The sequence below is a fragment of the Pongo abelii genome, chromosome 2, assembly GCF_028885655.2.
Source record: "Pongo abelii isolate AG06213 chromosome 2, NHGRI_mPonAbe1-v2.0_pri, whole genome shotgun sequence".
In the NCBI taxonomy this organism is placed as follows: Eukaryota; Metazoa; Chordata; class Mammalia; order Primates; family Hominidae; genus Pongo; species Pongo abelii.
In genome coordinates this window covers 111,474,025-111,494,269 of record NC_085928.1, presented here as the reverse complement: position 1 = coordinate 111,494,269, position 20,245 = coordinate 111,474,025, and the positions used below count along the sequence as shown (strand labels likewise).

General features: G+C 46.4%; 1 protein-coding gene across 2 annotated transcripts in view; it reads left to right on the top strand.

Annotated features, from left to right (window-relative positions):
• The window catches only part of GASK1A (golgi associated kinase 1A), a 76,186-nt gene that overhangs the window by 19,610 nt on the left and 36,331 nt on the right, over positions 1 to 20,245 (top strand). The gene's annotated exons all lie outside the window — the stretch shown is intronic.

Here is a 20,245-nt window from a genome sequence, read left to right as displayed (position 1 = left end):
TCTGGTGCCAGTTCACCTGATATCACTTCTCTGGTTATAACTGGTGCTGACTTGTTCCTCCGTGGCTACTAGTGATGCCTAGATTTGGTTGAAGGGACCCTCTAATCAGTGTCAGCTTCCCTAGGATTCACAGGGTGAGAAAAGCCTCTTTGTTGCTTACTGCCATAACTACGTCATTTTATCTATTGGCTTTTGGACTTTTTTTTTTTAACCTAATATGTGTGTGTGTGTGTGTGTGTGTGTGTGTGTGTGTGCACGTGTACATATCAGTGTGTATAGCTGAAATTAAAGTCTCATGAAATAATATACCCTTATGACTTATTTTTTTCTTCTCTTCTTTTTCTTTTTGCTTCCTTTTCTTTCTCTTGTACTAATGGGTTCTAATCACAGTGTGACAATCTGATTGAACTACTCTCTCGTTTTAATGGAGCTGTCCCCCTTCTTGAACTTGGTTGAGGTTGGTGGGAATGAAGCCAATTTGGAAGGCAGTGCGTGCATTGTTGCATTTCCAAATCACCACTCCTCCCTGCCAATATATTCTCCACATTCTGGACGGAGCTGGTGCACACTGGTGCTTCTCCTCCACAGGCAGGCACCTTCCACATGCAGCAAACCCCAGGGTCCAGGTGCTCAGCAACCTCTGTCCTGGGTCTAGCTGTCAGCCCCAAGCCTGTCTCCCTGCTGTTCCTCCCAGGACAGGGCTGTGGGGAGGAGAGGAGCTTGTCTACTGGGGCTTCAGTGGCTGGCTCTCTCGCAGCCCAACCTGGTGTACTCAGATTCCTAAGGTGGGCATGATGGGCCTGGCCCTCTTGGCCCCCCTTGTTACCCAGGGACTCCTACAGTAGAAAGGCATCTTAAAGAGGCCATGCCGCCAATCTCTGCAGCAGCCAGTGCAGGGGTTGTGTTCATTTCCCATTGTTGCTGTAACAAATTAACGCACATTGAGTGGCTCAAAACAACACAAATTTGTTCTCTGTGACTCTGGTCAGAAGTCCAAAACAAGTTTCACTGGACTAAACTCAAGTTGTCAGAAGGGCTGGTTTTCTTTGGAGGTTCTAGGGGAGAATCCTTTTTCTTGCCTTTTCTGGCTTCTAGCAGCTGCCTGTGTTACTAGCTTCTGCCAGGAATTCCTTTATTTTCAGAGACCATCATTCTGGTCTCTGCTTTCATCATCACTTTGCTGTCCCCTCTTCTGTATTCATTTATTCCTCCACCTGCCTCTAATACGGACACTTTGACCACATTTAGTACCCACCCAGCTAATCTAAGACAGTCTCTTCCTCTCAAGAACCTTAACTTTATCACATATGCAAAGGTTCCAGATCCCAGAGATTAGGGCCTGGACATCTTTGGAGTCAGTATTCAGTTTACTACAGGGGTTGTCCAGGCTCTGCCTTGAGGACCACGTGTTCTTACCCATCATCAGTTGGCCCAGTCCTGTGAGAGCGGTCAGGCTGGAGCTGTGTGCTCCTGGGGCTGAGTGAGACCAATGTGGCCTTTCCAATGCTTTCTGACTCCCATCTACCAAACCAAGAAAAATCAGTAGTTACTAGATATTTAACAAGCAACTGCTGTGTTCTACCACTTCCAGAGGTAGGGTTTTGCTCTTCAGTCAGATTCCTCTTTGAGTTTGTGGACAGACAGCCACAGAGTCTCAAAAGCAGGAGATCGCATAAACATGGGACTCAAACTGGAGGCCCCTGGGCCAAATCAGCAAGATTCTCCAGGCTTCGCCCTTGATGCTAAAGAGGGAGATGAAGGAATCTAGGAAATCTTCTCTCAAGACAGCAGCCATGCCTACAAGACCATGCATTTCCATATAATTCTATTTCACACATCAGAAGGCGAACATTCCCTTGGCCCACATTGCATATTATCTTTGTAACATTCCTCTGTCACATTTCCCAGTAGGTGAATAAGGTCAAGCTCAGGTTCTCAGAAAAGCAAACAGGAAAATCACATTAATACTTTGTAAAGAATATCCTTCTCACTTTAGTTGTTGTAGAGTGCTGCTCCCAAGAAATTAACTGTACAGTCATTCAACACATGGATGAGGTGACGGACCATTTCATTTAGTTGTATTTTGGGGCAAGGTGGGGCATGGAGGACAGTGAAGACTAATTTCTCTTGCTTGCTAGTTTTGTCTTTGAAAATCTGGCCCTGGACTCATTTCCTCAACTAAATTTTACGTTTTCATGAAGACAAGACAAATTTTGTTCTTTTGAGACCCTATGGCACCATCATGAACTGGTGGAGATGCCTGGGTGCCTGTCACAGAAAGGAAGAGGGGGTTGAGTCCACATTTTCCTGCCTAGGAGGAGAGCTCTCTCCTTGGCTCCTCTTCCCCTCCTCCACCCTGCCCCTCCCTGTCCACCAGATACATCATTCCAGATGCCTCAGTGTTGGGAACACCCAGTGCCAGATCTTCACCTTGGCAGAACCCTGAGCAGGGCGCAGACATTGTGGGCCTAGTCCAGAAAGCTGACCCTGGGTCATGTGCTGTAAGAAGTTCCACGTCATGACACAAGGGAAGGAGTGAAACCCTTCCAGCTGCAGCTTTTCTTGGTGGAACTTGATGATTTGCAGTCCGGGAAAGCGATCATTCCTTCTAACTCTGGATACAGCTAAATCCAAACAGCACGTGGCCGCATCTAGCCTGCAATGGACTTGGCCTGGCCAGAGCAGGGCAGGAGGCCAGAACAAAGAAAAGGAGCCAGATACTATGAAATATTGGTCTGTGCTCAGCAGGCTCATGCAGCCTCTAGCAAGTATGTGGACAAGAATGCAGAGCTTGCCTATTTGTTTGTGAACATGAAGCTGCAGACAGGGAGCTGAGGGGAAATACTGATTAATTTGATCCCTTTCAAAAGAGGAGAGCTGAAATCCAAGGTGAGGGGCTATGGCTACTTACTTCCAGGGACACTTTGTCTTTCCAGGAGCCTCAATGAGACATGAGAGGAGGTGAGGAAGGTAAAGGTGAAGGTGGGGACAGGTGGGCCTCTGCGGGTGTAATTGGACTACTGGCATTGCCGGCCTCTGGAGGCAGTCAAGTTTGCTTTGGAGGAAGAATTTCTGAGGGGTAGGGAGGCTTCCTGTGAGGTGGGTCCTTGCCTCGCTCCTTCCCCTTCTCCTGCAGGCTCCAGAGGTCTGACTGATTGCCTGTCTCTCTTCAGCCACCCTCTTTCCCACCCGCAGTTGTGGCTCCTCAAGGCTTCCTGGGTGCCCTGCCCTTTCTACTGTCATGTATGCCCTCCCTTCCCTTTGGGATGCTTTTTATTACTAAACGCTACACAGCATAGAAAGCTTGCTGATTGGAAATCAGCTTACTATTCTGGTGTTAATCATCACTGGTCTCCTTTTAAATGTGAGTGGAGCCAGGTAGGTCCGCATTCAAACATTCTTCTTCCCAGAATCCTCCTTGTTAGATGGTCTAATTTGTTTCTCAAGACAAACCGACAGTCCCAGAGGCTGAGTACGTGACATAATTTTCCAACTCTGCGGTTTTATTTTGTTGAGACAAAAGACTCAGCATGTGTCCTAAGGCTGGAGGAAAAACTGATGGCATAACAATTTCTTTCTTAAGGGATTTTCAAGGGTGATTCTGATCTGGACTTAATTTTTGCCTGATTTGCTGCATTCAGAATCTGATCTCTCGTAAGTTGGGACTCTACTGTACCACAATTTTTATGCTTACTTTTGTGTTTTTATTGGTCCGAGTGATCTGCTGCTGTTTATCCTTTAGTATAGCATTTCTCAAGCATTCTGTGGGCTCCTGGGGCTCCAAGGACCTCTGCTTTGGTTTAGAGCTGTGCTGTTCAATATTGCAGTCACCAGCCACATACTGAAATGTAGCTGGTCTGAATTGAGATGTGCTGTTTGTGTGAAATACACATTGGATATCAAAGATGTTACAAAAAAACTAAAATATCTCATTAATAGTTTTTATATTGATAACATGTTGAACTGATATTTTTTATATATCACGTTAAATAAAATATATTATTAAAATGAGTTTCAATTGTTTCTTTTTCTTTTTTTAAAAATGTGGCCACTAGAAACTTTGAAATTTCCTATGTGATTCACATTGTATTTCTATTGGTTGGCTCTGAGTGAGGAAAACATTGGTTTACAGCCACCTCATTCTTCAGTTCTTTTATGCTTGAAAATGAAGCTCAACAATTCCCACCTTCCTTGTTTCCAGACCTTTTTCTCTGATTTTCATTTCTGACCTGTTTGAGGATGACAGGTGTTCATTATGCCTTAATTTTCTTATTCAAATGTGCCTGGACTCCATTTGATTAATTTATTTCTGCAGTGAATCTTTAGAGCATTGATCTCAATCTTGGTGATCCTCCTGACTTACACAGGAAAATAGCTACTTTACTTGGTCCCATAATCCCTTCAGATTATGTCTAGTACATTGTGAATAAATATGCATTTTTAAAAGAGACTAGATGTGTTAAAAGTAAAACCTTAGAGGCCGGACGCAGTGGCTCACACCTGTAATCCCAGCACTTTGGGAGGCCAAGGCAGGCAGATCACCTGAGGTCAGGAGTTCAAGACCAGACTGGCCAACATAGTGAAACTGTGTCTCTACTAAAAATACAAAAATTAGCCAGGCGTGGTGGCAGGCTCCTGTAATCCCAGCTACTCAGGAGGGTGAAGTTGGAGAATTGCTTGAACCAGGGAGACAGACGTTGCAATGAGCCAAGATCGCACCACTGCACTCCAGCCTGGGTGACAGAGTGAGACTCTGTCTCAAAAAAAAAAGAATAGATGATAGACAGAATCAAACTCAAGTCACTCCCTGCCAGAGTCATCTGGCAGCAGAGTGGTAGCACACTGGTAGCAGAGTGAAGGCAGCCTGCTACCAGATAAAAGGTCTCAAAATGGGGCTCAGCCACTTCCGTGGGTACACTAGACAATCCACCAGGTGCAGCAAGAAAATATCAGAACTGCTGTTTACGTTTATTTTATCTAATTCTTTTATGATTTTAAATTTCTTGTCCATGTTTTATAATGAACGTATTTATGTGGTATTACATACTTCTAATTTGTAAATAGTGGAAAAAGTGGTTTGTAAATATTGGAAGGATGTGCTCAGATTTTTTACCAGTAAAGGTATATGAACAAAAGTTTTGGGACTACTGACCCAGAGAAGGTGATTTTGCCCCCTAGTGATAATTGAAACCCACTACTGTATCAGTGACTCTTTTGAATATATGCACTTCATTCATTCATTCATTCATTCGTTTAGGATCTATGAGGCTGTCGTTGTTTTGGTAACATTTACCTGCCCTCTGACAGCCTGGATTCTGACTGTTATTTTCCTGCCTGCCTCATGGTTGGAGAACTTTGGCAGGTTTCAGGTGTTTGGGAGTGGCAGAATGAGTGAGGAAGGCCTTTTTTCTTAGGCTTCCCAAGGTGAGTTTTTAGTATTTAGCATGTCTTCAATGGGGAGAGATGTCTGGGTCAGGCCATGGAAAATAAAACCAGTTGACTTCAGGTGAAAGCTATTTCATTGGCCAAGGAGACGTTTAGCTGCTCAGAGTGAAGGCTAATGAATGACTTCTCACCTAGCAGTTGAGACTGCAGATGTCAGATCTTGCCAATACTTCCCCCAGGTTAACTGGGGGATGACTAGGTTAACCGATCAGCTGTTTTATTGTTTAAGACACAAAACATAAACTAGCTTATGAGTGATCGTCACACAAGAGCCCATACCCACCCACCCTCTTCTCTGGAGAAGATGACTCACTGGATAGCTCAACCACAGCTTCTCTGGAGTTCCTTTTCATCATTTATCAAAAATGAGGGTGGAAAACTGGAACAGTGCTTCCCAAACTGTTCTCAGTTTTGACCATTATTTATTCACTCTCCTCTATGGAAGATGAGGATTTGGGCCTTTCACCACGTTTCCCCACCTCCAGTACAGACACATTATTCTCATCCATCCATTCCCCCAATATAATTAGGTGATAATTTTGGTGAGATCAGTGTTTACATTATGACTGCTTAAAACCTATTCACAGCTGTATTAGCTTCATATTGGTGCTGTAACAAATTACTAGGAACTTGCTGGTTTAAAACGACACGAATTAATTTTCTTACAGTTCTGGAGACTAGAAGTCCAAAGTGAGTCTTATTTGGCTAAAATCAAGGTGTTGGCAGGGCCAGTTCTTTCTGGAGGCTCTGGGGGAGAATCCGTTTCCTTGCCACCTCTATCCTTTAGAGGCCACCTGCATTCCTTGGCTCGTGGTCTCCACTTCCATCTTCAAAGCCACCAGTGCAGCATCTTCTCTCTCACTGACTCTGATTCCCTCTGTTTCAGTCATCACATGGCCGCCTTCTTGCTTCCCTCTTAAAAGGATACTTGTGATTACATTGGGCCCATCAGGTGATCCAGGATAATCTCCCCATTTCAAGACCCTTAATTTAATCACACCATCCAAATCCCTCTAACCACATAAGGTTGTTCGCAGGTTTGGGGATTAGGACATGGATATCTTAATGGCTGAGCGGTATCCAGTAGTACCCTTGGTTTCACTTTCCACAGTTTCAGTTACCCAAGGTTACCTGCAGTCTGAAAATCTTAAATGGAAAATTCCAGAAATACACAATTTATGTTTTCATTTGTGTGTTGTACTGAGTAGTGTGATGAAATCTTGTGGCATCTCGCTCTGTCCTACCTGGGACATGAGTCATCCCTTTGTCTAGTATATTCACACTGCAGATGCTCTCTGCCCATTAGTAACTTAGTAGTTGTCTCAGTTATCAGATAACTATTGGAGTACTGCATTGCCCATGTTCAAGTAAACCTTATTTTACTTCATCATGGCCTAAAGTGCAAGAGTAGTGATCCTGCAATTGGAGTGTGACAAAGAGACGCTGAAAGTGCTTCATTTAAGTGAGAAGATGAAAGTTTCTCGACTTAAGAAAAAAAAATTGTAGGCTGGGGTTGCTAAGATCTGCAGTAAGAATGAATCTGCTATCTGTGAAATTGTCTTCTGAAGAAAGAAAGAGAAATTCATGCTAGTTTTGCTGCTGCACCTCAAACTGTGGCAAAAGTTACAGCCACAGTGTGTGTGATAAGTGCTTCATTAAGATGGACAAGGCATTCAATTTGTGGGTGGAAGACATGAACTTCTAGAAATGTGTTCCGATTTATGGCAATGGGATTTGGTACTGTCCAAGCTTTCAGGCATCCGCTGGGGGGCTTGGAACGTATCTTCCAAGGATAAGGGGTGGGGACTGCTGTATTATATTATGATCACCTTTCCTTTCCTGGGCACCTTTCTGTTTCTCTCTAGTTAGTAATCGTCTTTTTTGTTTCCTTAGTTTTTTTCATGTACTTATCACAAGCCAACTTCCTCTTAATAGACTCAAGCACACATCCATTTCACCTTCTTTGGAAACCCCCTGCCCAGAGCCTTTTGACCTGCCCCTTCTCAGCTGGTTGCTTTCTTGGTCACTGCATAGCCATTGGCTTAGGATGCTCCTTTCCCAGCATCCCACGAGTCTCTTTGCCTCTCTTGTGTTGCATTTTTGTTTCCTGCATCCCATGTCCTCCTCTTTCTTGGTTTACCTCCTGGTTTTAGTAGAGTAATTTATCCAATAGCTTGTTAAAAGTGACTACAGAAGGGGTAAACCATGTTGAAATGTTATATGCCTGAAATTGCCTTCATTCTACCCTCATATTTGATTGATAGTTTGGCTTGACTATAGAATTATAAGAAATAATTTTCTGTCAGATTTTGAAGGCTTTGCTCAATGGTGCTCTAGCCTCGGGTATTGTAGTAAAGAAGTCCACAGCCATTCTGATTCTTGATTACTTGGTATAAAACTTGTTTTATTTTTTTCTCCCTTTCTCTCTGGAAACTTGGAGGATATTTTCCCCGGTGTTCTGAAGCTTTACAATGATGTGCCTTGGTTTGTCTTAACCTGGTTTTCTAATAACAGAGCCCGAGACTGGAGGCTTATGTGCTGTTATTTGGGAGTACAATCTCAGGAAACACCCAAAGAGAAGCAGGGAAACAGGAGAGATGATATGGCGATGTATTATCAAGCTGGCTGCTGCTACAGGCAATTGATTGTGTGATCCTATGGATCTATCCAAGAAGCTGCATAAATTGAATTCAGGACCACTTGAATTTACCCACTGCCTTCAGTCTCCCAATGATCAAAGCTTTGCTCCACTCGACATAAGTTTCCCTGTACTTCCAGGTTGTGTACCCCTCAGTATCACACACCTGATAGTCATAGGGGAGCAGGTGAGAGGCACAGCACTGCCAAGTGGTGAAGCTCAGGATAGGTGACCCCAAGCAGCCATTGCTATGGAAGCTTTTGCTTTTAATGGCTGCAGCAAAAAACTGTCTCCATGACCATGGAAACAGGACATACTGTTGCTAGGGGGTGATCTCATCAAAATGCAAGTGTGTGGGGCAATTGCAAATATCTGAATTCCATACCACTAAGGTCTCACTCTTTAGCCATTGTGTCGGATACTTGGGGGGCCCTTGCAATATTTCAATGTTCAGCATGTAAATGTTCTCTTAAAACTCCTATTTTCAGTATAGTCCCCACTGCCCTCAACTGTCCCAGGTGTCTCCCAGCATGCAGATTCCCTAGCTTTCTCTCTCCATAGAACAAACCTTCAGTCTTTTGCTGGGTGCAGGAGGGGCAGCTGCCTGACTTCACAGTATGGAGATCTGGGTGTCTAGCTTCTTCTTAAGTCGACTTTCAGCCAATCCTTTTGTTTTTTATTCATCTTCAATGCCTCCTCTGGAGGCACCCGGCAGCACCAGTCCTTGACCTGTTGCGGGCTCCCTTGGTGTAAATCATGTTGACTTTTGACCTGCCTTCTAGTATAGGATTCAGCTTTCATGAGTCTGCTCAGGGCATTGCTACTCATTCACCTGCTTTCCAGCTTCCTGAATTTTGCTTTTATGGTTGACTGCTTTCCTGTTCTCTTTATCCTTAGGAGTTTATTCTTTAAAAATAAGAACACTTTACTGTTATTTTCATATTTCAGGAGGAAAGAAAGAGAATAGCAGGTGCTTAATCTACCATTTTTAGCTGAACAACAGCATCACTTTTCTAAATCAAATTGTCTGGCTCCAAGCCTGTCCTCACCTAGGTGACCTGATATCAGTCAGACAGCCCAGCTCAATTTACCTCAAGGAGCCTTGGTTGGCTTTTAAAGCAAAGGCCTTTTTATTCTATCCTGGGGCAGGAAGATGATGGCTTCCAGCTCTCTGGGTTTGCTTGCTTGCTTGCTTGCTTGGAGAAGGGAGGCACGTGGAGAAACAACTCTTTTTCTTTTAGGCTTCTATAATAGCAGGGTCAAAACTCCTGCTAATAAACTGATGGAGTTAGCTAGACCTGGGTTTGAATCTAACTCTGCCACTTAGCTATGAGGCTGTAAGAAACTGACATAAGCTGTCTATGCCTCAGTTTCCTCAGCTTCCCAATGTGAGGAACGATACCTCCCTTCCAGAGAGGTTGCAGGAAATAGAGGAACTGTCTTATCAGGTACCTGGCACAGGGTCTGGCGTGGGAGATGCTCAACAATGCTGGCTACAGTTGGTGTTCTGGAGTCTCTCAAGGGAGGACCTCCACGCCTCCATGGTGCCACGTGTGCCCCCCCACGTGGCTGCCTGCTTCCTTCCTAGTCCTCTGAAGCCGGAGGTCACCTGGCTGGAAGGAGCTCTATGCCCATGGTTGTCAGGAAATGCCTCATGAGCATCCCCACTGCAAGGCCTCTTTATTTCCCATTCAGTGTACAGGCTTCCTATCTGATAGACTCACTGAAGGAAAAAGGAAAGATTTAATTTTTCCATCTCAGATTTCAACTATAGCTTTGTTTTAACCTTCTCAAGTGCCAATTTTCTAAGAGGTATTTTGTGTCTGAGCCCTGCTTTCCTGCTGCCAGGCATCTGCCCAAGAATGCTTTCACCCTCACCAGGACTCTACAAGTGTGTACAGAGCAGCCATGCTTTAGCAGTCAACTGCACTTGGGAGCAGCAGAGCAGGGAGTCAGAGGTTACTCTTTTGGTCACTTGAGCAAGTGGTGGCTCTGAGGAGGCACCTTGGCATCAGTCCCTGAAACCTCTTCACACGCTTTCCTCTAGTCGTGGCTTACCAGTTCAGAATGCTGTGACTCTAACTGTTACCAGCCCATCCACAGATGGAGAGAGTGCGGCATGGGGCAGTAACTTAAAGGAGGTGCTGGAGTTACCAAGTACCTCGGAGATTTAATAATCATGAGATTTAATGATAATGCTAAGTAATAACTATAAAAATGTATGCAAGGCTCTGTTCTCAGCACTTTATATACATTAAAATGTGTTGAATCCTCACAGCAACTCTTTGAGGGAGGAACCATTTTCATACTCATTTTTCAGATGGAGAAATTGATGTGAAGTTATATGCTCGTTAGTGGCAAAGCTGGGGGTTGGACCTAGAGAGTCCAGCTCCTGTGTATCCTTCAGCGCATCCTTCCAGATGCTGCCTTTCTGAAGTGAGTGTAAATATTTGTTGAAAGATAACACAATTCATCATCTCCCGTGTCTCAGCTGGTGTCAGGAACTCCAGCCCATGTAATGAAGAGACAGATCCAGGTATTTCTCAGGTCTTTAAAATCCTTCTGCTAGCACTGCTTCCCCCAGGTTATCTGGGAGCATTGAAAATGCTTCTGGATAAACCCCTGATGGCCTGACCTAATTCTTTCCCCAACATGCTCTGAAGTCCCCAGGGCCAGAACTGGCTCCTGTGTGTTGGGAAGAGCTTGGTCTCTGCAGGCTGGAGGCCAGAGTTGGAATCCCAGCGCTTCTTCTTAGATGGTGTGTCACCTTGAGCAAATTTCAAAGTCTCTTTTTCGAGTTCCTCAGCCGTAAAATGGTATGATATTTCCTTCCTTCCTGCTAGAGTCATTGTGAGAATATCTGGAGGCAACATCCTTCTAGCCATAACAGTGAAAAACATGTAACAAACTCATAGTGTCATCAGACATTTGTGGAGTCCTCAGGTGGTGGCACCCAGAGCTGCTGTCCAGCGTTCCATGCTTCATCAGCCCTGTCCCACAAGTTTGGAAAGATAAGTTGCCTGAATGTAGGCAAGGCTAGATTTGCCAGAATTTGCATGAGGGAAATTATTATATCATTACCTTTTTACTTGAGACAGTGAGTTGCTGGAGGGCAGGGGCCAAGCCTTCTTCACACTGGTGTCCTTATTTCTTGGTCCAGTGCTTGGCATTAGGGGAGGTCAGAATAGAAGGATAAAATTGTAATGCAGCACAATTTGTCTGGGGAGCAACCTCACCCCTACACTGTTCCTTTGGAGGAAGCTGCCTCCTGCCCCAGGGTGCTCTGGATTCCCACACTGGTTCCCTGAGGGTCTCCAAAGTACGTGCCTAACATCATATGCCTTTCCCAGTATCCTTCACTCCCTATTGTCTACCAGTCACATGTTGGGTTCCAGGCAGTTATAGATAGCAGCTCAATACCTACAATAACAGAAACCACTCTGGTGAAAGAGGGAGTCTGAAAAGGTGAGCTCATACTCAGATATTACCCAGCCAGAGCCTTCTTCCTGCTAGGCCATACTCTTCAGTAGAACCCTAATGCTTTCAAGGCTTCTCAAGAAAGCCTACTTCTTGAGGCTTTCTCAAATCCCCGAATTTGAGAAACACCATTATAGCATTTTATGTTCTCCCATGAAATGCAGTAGAGTGGGCTGCAAAAATTAAATTTTCAATCTCTGTCACTGTTCTTGAAAAATAATTTTTACCTTGGCTGAGGCCTTTGCTGAAACAATTTTTTGAATTGCTTTTCGTATTTCATGAGGGTGGAGAATTCATTTGGATTACAGATTTCTGCCATCTCTAAGTCTGACATTCCTTTCTTGCTTTAAAAGCTAATATTTTCTGGGTCTTGTCTCCCTGTGTACCACTCCCTCCTCACGCCCATCCCAACTGAGAACCATCATTTTGTAAGGCTTCTTTTGGTTTTCATTCCTTCACCAGCACTAGCTATTGCCATTTGTTCACCAAGGAAGTTCCATCACATAATAAGATTACAATATCCCTGATGTTATTCTATGGAAGCTAAGCAGCAGAACCTGGGCAGACAGCCATGGACACATGGCTGGCTCCTCCTACCATATTTGCTTGAAGTAAATGAGATTCACATCTGAGCCTCAGAGGAATTTCAAATTACACCCTGCCATGGACCTTTAGCCTCTTACCTTCCCCAACTCTCCCCTCTCCACCCAACAAATCCATTAAGGTAAAATATCTACAATGTTTTTAACTGTTCAAAATAGTTTTCTTCAAATATGCCAAGAGGGCATTTGCTTAGGCAGATTAAGAAATGGGCCAGGCATGGTGACTCACGCCTGTAATCCCAACACTTTGGGAGTCGAAGGTGGGCAGATCACGAGGTCAGGAGATCAAAATCATCCTGGCCAACATGGTGAAACCCCGTCTCTACTAAAAATATAAAAATTAGCTGGGTGTGGTGGCACGCGCCTGTAGTCCCAGCTACTTGAGAGGCTGAGGCAGGAGAATCACTTGAACCCGGAGGGCAGAGGTTGCAGTGAGCCGAGATCGCACCACTGCACTCCAGCCTGGTGCCAGAGTGAGACTCCGTCTCAAAAAAAAAAAAAAAAAAAAATGGTTAGGAGGAGATCACAGGAGATTTTTATTGCAAATAGGAACCTTTTTCTGTATGTAAGAACCCACTGTGTGGGCTGTCATTTACAAGGCAGGGCTGGCTTCTAGGATTTAGCACACACTGAATTGCAGCAAGTCAAGGCTGTGTGAAGCCATGGGAAATAGCTGTGTGAAGTCACAGAAAGGGACAATGTGAACTTACAGGAAGAAGCAGAGTGAAGTCACAGGAAGGAGCAGTGTGAAACAATAGGAAGGGCTGGAAGATGTCATAAGAGGAAATTATGTGAAGTCACAGGAAGGGGCTGTGTGAAGCCAGAGAAAGGGGCTATGTGACATCACAGGAAGGAACTGTGTGAAGCCAAGGGAAGGGGCTGTGTGAAGTCACAGGGTCAGTATGAAGCCACAGGAAGAGGCAGTATGAAGTCACAGAAGGGGCTGTGTGAAGCCACAGGAGGGGGCATGGGAAATCACGGGAATGGGCTGTGGGAAGTCACAGGGAGGGGCAGTGGAAAGTTACAGGAAGGGGTATGTGAAGCCACCGGAAGGGGCTGTGTGAAGTCACAGGAAGAGGCAGTATGAGGTCACAGGAAGGGGCTGTGTGAAGTCACAGGAAGAGGCAGTATGAGGTCACAGGAAGGGGCTGTGTGAAGTCACAGGAAGAGGCAGTATGAGGTCACAGGAAGGGGCTGTGTGAAGTCACTGGAAGGGGCTGTGTGAAGTCACAGGAAGGGGCTGTGTGAAGTCACAGGAAGGGGCAGTGTGAGGTCACAGGAAGGGGCTGTGTGAAGTCACAGGAAGAGGCAGTATGAGGTCACAGGAAGGGGCTGTGTGAAGTCACTGGAAGGGGCTGTGTGAAGTCACAGGAAGGGGCAGTATGAGGTCACAGGAAGGGGCTGTGTGAAGTCACAGGAAGAGGCAGTATGAGGTCACAGGAAGGGGCTGTGTGAAGTCACAGGAAGAGGCAGTATGAGGTCACAGGAAGGGGCTGTGTGAAGTCACAGGAAGAGGCAGTATGAGGTCACAGGAAGGGGCTGTGTGAAGTCACTGGAAGGGGCTGTGTGAAGTCACAGGAAGGGGCTGTGTGAAGTCACAGGAAGGGGCTGTGTGAAGTCACTGGAAGGGGCTGTGTGAAGTCACTGGAAGGGGCAGTGAGAAGTCACAGGGAGTGGCTGTGGGAAGTCACAGGAAGAGGCAACATGAAGCCACAGGACTGGGCAGTGTGAAATCGCAGGTAGAGGCTCTGTGAATCCACAGGAAAGGGCAGTGAGAAGTCACAGAGGCAGTGTGAAGTCAAAGGAAGGCGCATGTGAAGCCACAGCAAGGGGTGCTGTGAAGTCACAGGAAGGGGCGGTGTGAAGTCACAGGAAGGGGCGGTGTGATGCCACAGGAAGGGGCAGTGTGAAGTCACAGGAAGGGGCAGTGTAAAGCCACAGGAAGGGGCTGTGTGAAGCCACAGGATGCAGTTTGGGAAGTCACATGGAGGGGCTCTGTGAGGTCACAGAAAGGGGCTGTGTGAGGGCAGAAGTGGCAATGTGAGGTCACAGGAAGGGGCTGTGTGAAGCCATGGGAAGGGGCATAGGAAGTCACAGGAAGTGGCTGTGTGATGTCACAGGAAGAGGCAGTGTGAAGTCATAGGAAGGGGCAGTGTGAAGTCGCAGGTAGAGGCTTTGTGAAGCCACAAGAAGGGGCAGTGTGAGGTCACAGGAAGGGGCTGTGATGACAGGGAAACAGGCTGTGTGAAGCCACAGGTAGGGGCTGTGACGACAGGGAAATACTGTCAGTATTTCCCTACCCACAGGTAGGGGCAGTGTGAACATGCCAGAAGTGGCCCTGTGAAGACACAGGTAGAAGCTGTGTGAAGCCACAGGAAGGAGCAGTGTGACGTGACAGGAAGGGCGGTGTAAAGTCACAGGAAGGGGTGATGTGAAGCCCCAGGAAGGGCTTGTGAAGCCACTAGAAGGGGTTTGTGAAGCCCCAGGAAGGGGCTATGTGAAGCGTCAGGAAGGGGCTGTGTGAGGTCACAGAGAAGGGCTGTGTGAAGCCACTGGAAGGGGCCGTGAGAGTTCACAGGAAGGGGCTGTGTGAGGTCCCAGGAAGGGGCTATTTGAAACCACTGGAATGGACTTCCACTGTGGGAAGTCACAGGAAAGGGAAGTGGGAAGCCACAGCAAGTGGCTGAGTGAAGTCACAGGAACTGGCTATGCGAAGTCACAGGAAGAGTCTATGTGAAGCCACAGGAAGGGGCAGTGGGAAGTTACAAGAAGGGGCAGTGAAATGTCACAGGAAGGGGCCATAGGAAGTCACAGGAAGGGGCAGTGGGAAGTCACAGGAAGGTGCAGTGTAAAATCCCCTGAAGGGGCTGTGTGATTTCACAGGAAGGGGCTGTGTGAAGTCCCAAAAAGGGGCTGTGTGATTTCACAGGAAGGGTCTGTGTGAAGCCACTGGAAGGGGCTGTGTTAGGTCACAGGACAGGGCCATGTAAAGTCACAGGAAGGGTTGTGTGAAGCCACAGGAAGGGGCATTGTGAAGTCACAGGAAGTGGCATTGTGAGGTCTCAGGAAGGGGCAGTGTGAAATCACAGATAGAGGCAGTATGAAGTCACAGGAAGGGGCAGTGTTAGGTCACAGGAAGGGTAGTGTGAGGTCACAGGGAGGGACAATGTGAAATCACAGGAATTGGCAGTGTGAGGTCACAGGAAGGGGCAATGTGAAGTCACAGGTAGAGGCAGTGGGAAGTCACAGAAGGGGCAGTGTGAAGTCATAGGAAGGGGCTGTGTGAAGTCACAGGAAAGGGCTGTCTGAGTTCACAGTAAGGGGCAGTGTGGGATCACAGATAGGGGCTGTGTCAAGCTACAGGAAGGGGCCCTGTGAAGCCACAGGAAGGGGCAGTAGGAAGTCACAGGAAGGGGTAGTGGGAAATCACAGGGAGGAGCAGTGTGAAGTCACAGGGAGGGGCAGTGTGAAGTCACAGGGAGGGGCAGTGTGAAGTCGCAGAAAGAGGCAGTGTGAAGTCACAGGATGAGGCTGTGTGAAGTCACAAGAAGGGGCAGTGTGAAGCCACAGGAAGGGGCAGTGTGAAGCCACAGGATGGGGCAAGGAGAAGTCTCAGGGAGGGACAGTGTGAAGTCACGGGAAGGGGCAGTGTGAAGTCACAGGAAGTGGCAGTGTGAAGTCACAGGAAGAGGCTGTGTGAAGTCACAGGAAGGGCCAGGGTGAAGCCACAGGAAGATTCGGTGGGAATTCACGGGAAGAGGTAGTGTTAAGCCACAGGAAGATTCAGTGTGATATCACAGGAAGGGCTGTGTGAAGTCACTGGAAGTGGCCGTATGAAGTCACAGGAAGGGCTGCTTGAGGTCACGGAAGTGGCTGTATTTAGTCATATGGAAGGGCCATGTGAAGTTACAGGAAGTTGTTGAACGAGACAGCAAAAATCGCAGCAAAATCCCAGGTTTCTTCCCCATGCTTAGCACCCTCCTATACTCACATCTTTATCCCAAGATTGTGGATTCTTCCCTCTCCCTTGTGTGTGAAGTGAAAAGTACATGGGCTATTGGAAAAATTTAAAACTTGCCTGCCTGTAATATGAATTTCTACCATTGTAATGTTATCATATTAGCACACATGTTGTAGGATTTTCAGAGTTCCTGGCACATGGTATGTGCTCAATAAGTGGTCATTTTTATTGGGATCTGCTATAGTCACCTCACAAGTCAGATGTTTTCAACTTCCTGGCTGATAGTCTGGATCATTCTTGACATGGAACTGGGACACCATCTGGTTCTGGAATGAGCAGGAGGCATAGAACCTGCCTGGTTTAGACATCAAGCCCTAGACTAATTTAAGGATAACAGATTATTAGTAAGCTGCTTCTGATGCTACCTTTCAAATATGCCCAGATTGGAGTATATCAAATGGTGGAATTTTTCTCATTGATATTCTTCTATTTCTCAAATAAAGAATAAAGGAGGACAAGAGACATAGCAAAGCTGTTTTCATTTTGAATGAAAAACACTTAGCTTAAAAATATTTTTATTTTTCTTCAATTTTCCTTATAGAAAAAGGTTGCAACCTGCCTTTGACCTCATTCAAGCCTCACTTGTGGATGAACTGGTCAGTCCTGAACAGATAAGCCCCCTTTGAGAGAAGGCCCACACCTAAGACCCAGTGCAGTCTTTCGGAATTAGGGCTGAAGTAGGGGCTTTATGTGGCAGCTTCTTCCTAGGGTGGCACAGCAACTAGGTCAGCTAGCTCTGAAGCCAGACTGCCTGGGTCCGTGCCCTGGTGCTGCCCTTGTCAGCAGTGTGAGCCTTGGGCCTTTCTGATTCTTTATGCATTGCTTTCTTCACCTGTAAAATAAGGATGATAACAGTAGTACATATCTCATAAGACGGGCATGAGGATTAAATTATAATAAGTAAGGTTTTCAAGCAGTCTCAGACATGTAGCGAATGCTGAATCAATGTCAGTTATCATTCCTTTGGTTTTCTTTCTTTTTCCTGGAATTGGCTGAGCCAGAAATTACAGGGGCAAAAGTCCACTCTTGTCTTGAAGTTGCTGATGTGTAAGGAAAAATCAAAGCCCTCTGATGGAGCTGAGCAAGGGAGCCTGGCCTGGTGGTAGCTTTGGAGACAGGCTGCCTGTTATTCTGCCCACAGTGGAGCAAACAGCCCAGCCTCTCAGGACCCAGCATATCTGACTGGAGAGGGAGGTTGTGCCTGTTGCCTTTGCCCTAGAGGCCGGTTCAGCTCTGCCTGCCTGGGGTCTGACTTTGGGAAATCAAGGAAAGCAGGGTTGCCTGCTGAGTCCATCCTAGGACTGGGACATGTGGTTTTAATCCAGCCCTCTGAAAGTCTGCTCATATATTCCCTTTCACCCCAGCCATAGTTTTGTTATGACAAACTGCACTTTAAGAAATGGAACAGAAACTCCAAATTCCCAAATCTTTGCCAGTTTAACTCAGAGCCTAAGTAGTGATGAATCAGGCAGGATGGCTGTTTAGAAGGGGGCAAAGGTCGGGGAACAGAAACTAAGGGGTTGTCACACCTTTAGTGATGACTCCAGAGTTAGACCCAAATTCCGTTTTTAACATACACACGCACACACACACACACACACACACACACACCCCATCACATGGCTTCCCTCTACCCCCTCTCCTACCCAGAAAACCCTTAAAAAACACTTTACAAGTGCTTTGTGATTTTGTCTGTTTGGGTGGGGAGAAGAGCATGTGATCTGTCTTCTCTCCATCTTCCCTGCCCAGCATGTTATCCCATTGTCCATGGCAGTTTGGTGGAGGACCAGATTTTTGTCATCCTTTTTTGATGTCTGGTAGTTGAGGAAAGATGACTTAGCCTCTGTCTTTGCCAGCTGGTCCCTGTGCAGCCAGCCAACTGCAGTCATATTTGTAAGCAGTGGAGGTGTCAGGGTGTAGAGTGGTGCAGGGCATAGAGGAAGTTTGGGGAGTGGAGATCTAGTGCCAAACTGTCAGGCAAGATCCTGACTGGATTTCCCCAAAGAAAACCATTCCTTTCCCTACAGAAATGAGGAAAATCTCCTGCTGTCTATTACAGTACAAACTGCAAACTCTAAGTATGGTCCTTTCCTCCAAGCGTCCCTGTTTCTCAAGCTGTCTCTGTGCAAAGTCCATTTGTATTCAACGTTTTCAGAAAAGTCCTTCTTAAAAGACCTCCATTTGACAGAAGGCTCCCTCCATACCATCTTACTGAGGAAACTGGTTCAAGAGATATATCTGTGACTGGGTTGCACCATCATCCTCATCACAGCCTAAGCCCCATTTGTAGAGACAGCACTACACTCTTATTAACTGAGGGAGGGGTGCTAGGCTTCATTGCCAACCTGCCTGCCTGTTATCTGACCGAGGGCACACATTGAGCCCAAGAGATGCCACCAAAAGGTGTGTATTAGTTGGGTTTTGCTGCAATAATGTTGCATAACAGATAGCCCCAGTCTCAATAGCTAACCAAAACATATGCCTATATTTTGGTAACAGGAGTTGGGTAGGCTGGGCCTGGTGAGCATGGCTGGGTTGGCTCCAGGCTGGAGGTTGAGTTCAGGTTTATCCCAGATGCTTCACCTGGGGCAAGCTCTTCTCACGGTGAGGACAGATTTGCAAGGAGGCAAGCCAAACCACACAAACACATTTAAAGCCTCCAGTGCAACCACGGTAAGGTGGGGAACCCAGAATTGTGAACAAATAATGCTATTAAGGACACTGCCCTTGATGGTTAGAACTTCATGGCTGAGAGCTGCACTTCCCGGTTGAGAGCTGCACTTCCTGGTTGAGAGCTGTTTCTACCCTCGTGGAGGCAATGGCAGGGAGTTTGGTGGTGGTTCCTGTCCCCTGCCCCGCACAGTTCCTCAGCTTCTCAGTGGGCTGGGCTCCTTCAGGCAGAACTCTCCTGGCTTCCCTTCCCACAATTGCTAGGCAGCCCCAACCCCGTTCTTGTCAGAATCTGTCTTCTCCTTTAACTCCCTGACATACCTCCCCTCTGGCTCCCACCCTTTCCCTCCTCACCTTTCCACGTGATTTTAAAAGGCCAAGAAATTCTTTCCTATTTTATCCTGGTTATCTTGGGAGGCAGCTTCAGCAGACAGTGAGAACTTTCTCACTGCCCAAGTGGCTTCCTCCTGGCTGACACTTGTGGTTTTACAATGAAAGAGCTTCTCTTTCTGTCTCTACCTTCCGTTATGCTCCCAAATATCCCCATTTTTACTTTGACTTTACAATGAGCCAAAACCCAGGAAGAGGAGTATTTTCAGACCCCTGAAAGGTAGACTGTATCCAGAAGTGGGGACAGAAAATCCTGGATCCCACCACTCATGTAAATATACCCAACCATGTAGTGGGCCTTTTACATACTTTGACTCATTTATTTATTGTGCCAACTCCTGGAGGGAGAAGATATCTCATTCTCCCCATTTTATAGCTGAGGAAACAGGGCAGAGAGGTTGTGTGACCTGCCTATTGTAACACAGCTCAGAAGGGCAAAAGCAGAACTCAGAGGTGTCTTCCACAAAACCTGTGTGTCCATTTCTCTGGCTACCCCCCTGTTTTCACTGCTCCTCCTCTGCAACTGTGGGTGGATGGGACTGTTAAGCCCATGGGCATCTTCTCTGAGGAATTAAGGAGGGGTATTTGTGAAGGGGTGGGAGGTAGGTGCTTGACAAGGAAGGAGAAAGAGAGTAGCTGTAGAACCACACAGTGAAGGTAACTCCATTTCTCTTTCCCTCCTGCCATGATCATTGCAGGGCAGAAAAGACAGGGTGTGTAATTTGGATGGTTAGAATTGAGGGGAGGAGGTGGGGCTGTCCCCCGGCATGTCTGCAATGGCAGGGTCAGTTTGGGTCTCACCGGCAAACTTTGTAGTAGATTCTGCATCATCCCCCTTATGTTTTCTCTAATGTACTGTATTATTCAGCTGAATATTTCTCTTCAGATGATGTTTTTTTTCAGTCTGATCAAAGCTGCTTTTCTTTTCCCAAAGCTTTACTTGGGTGGCCCTCTCTGGGACATCTGCTCATGGCCGTTTTGAACTTTTCTCTCTGCACAACT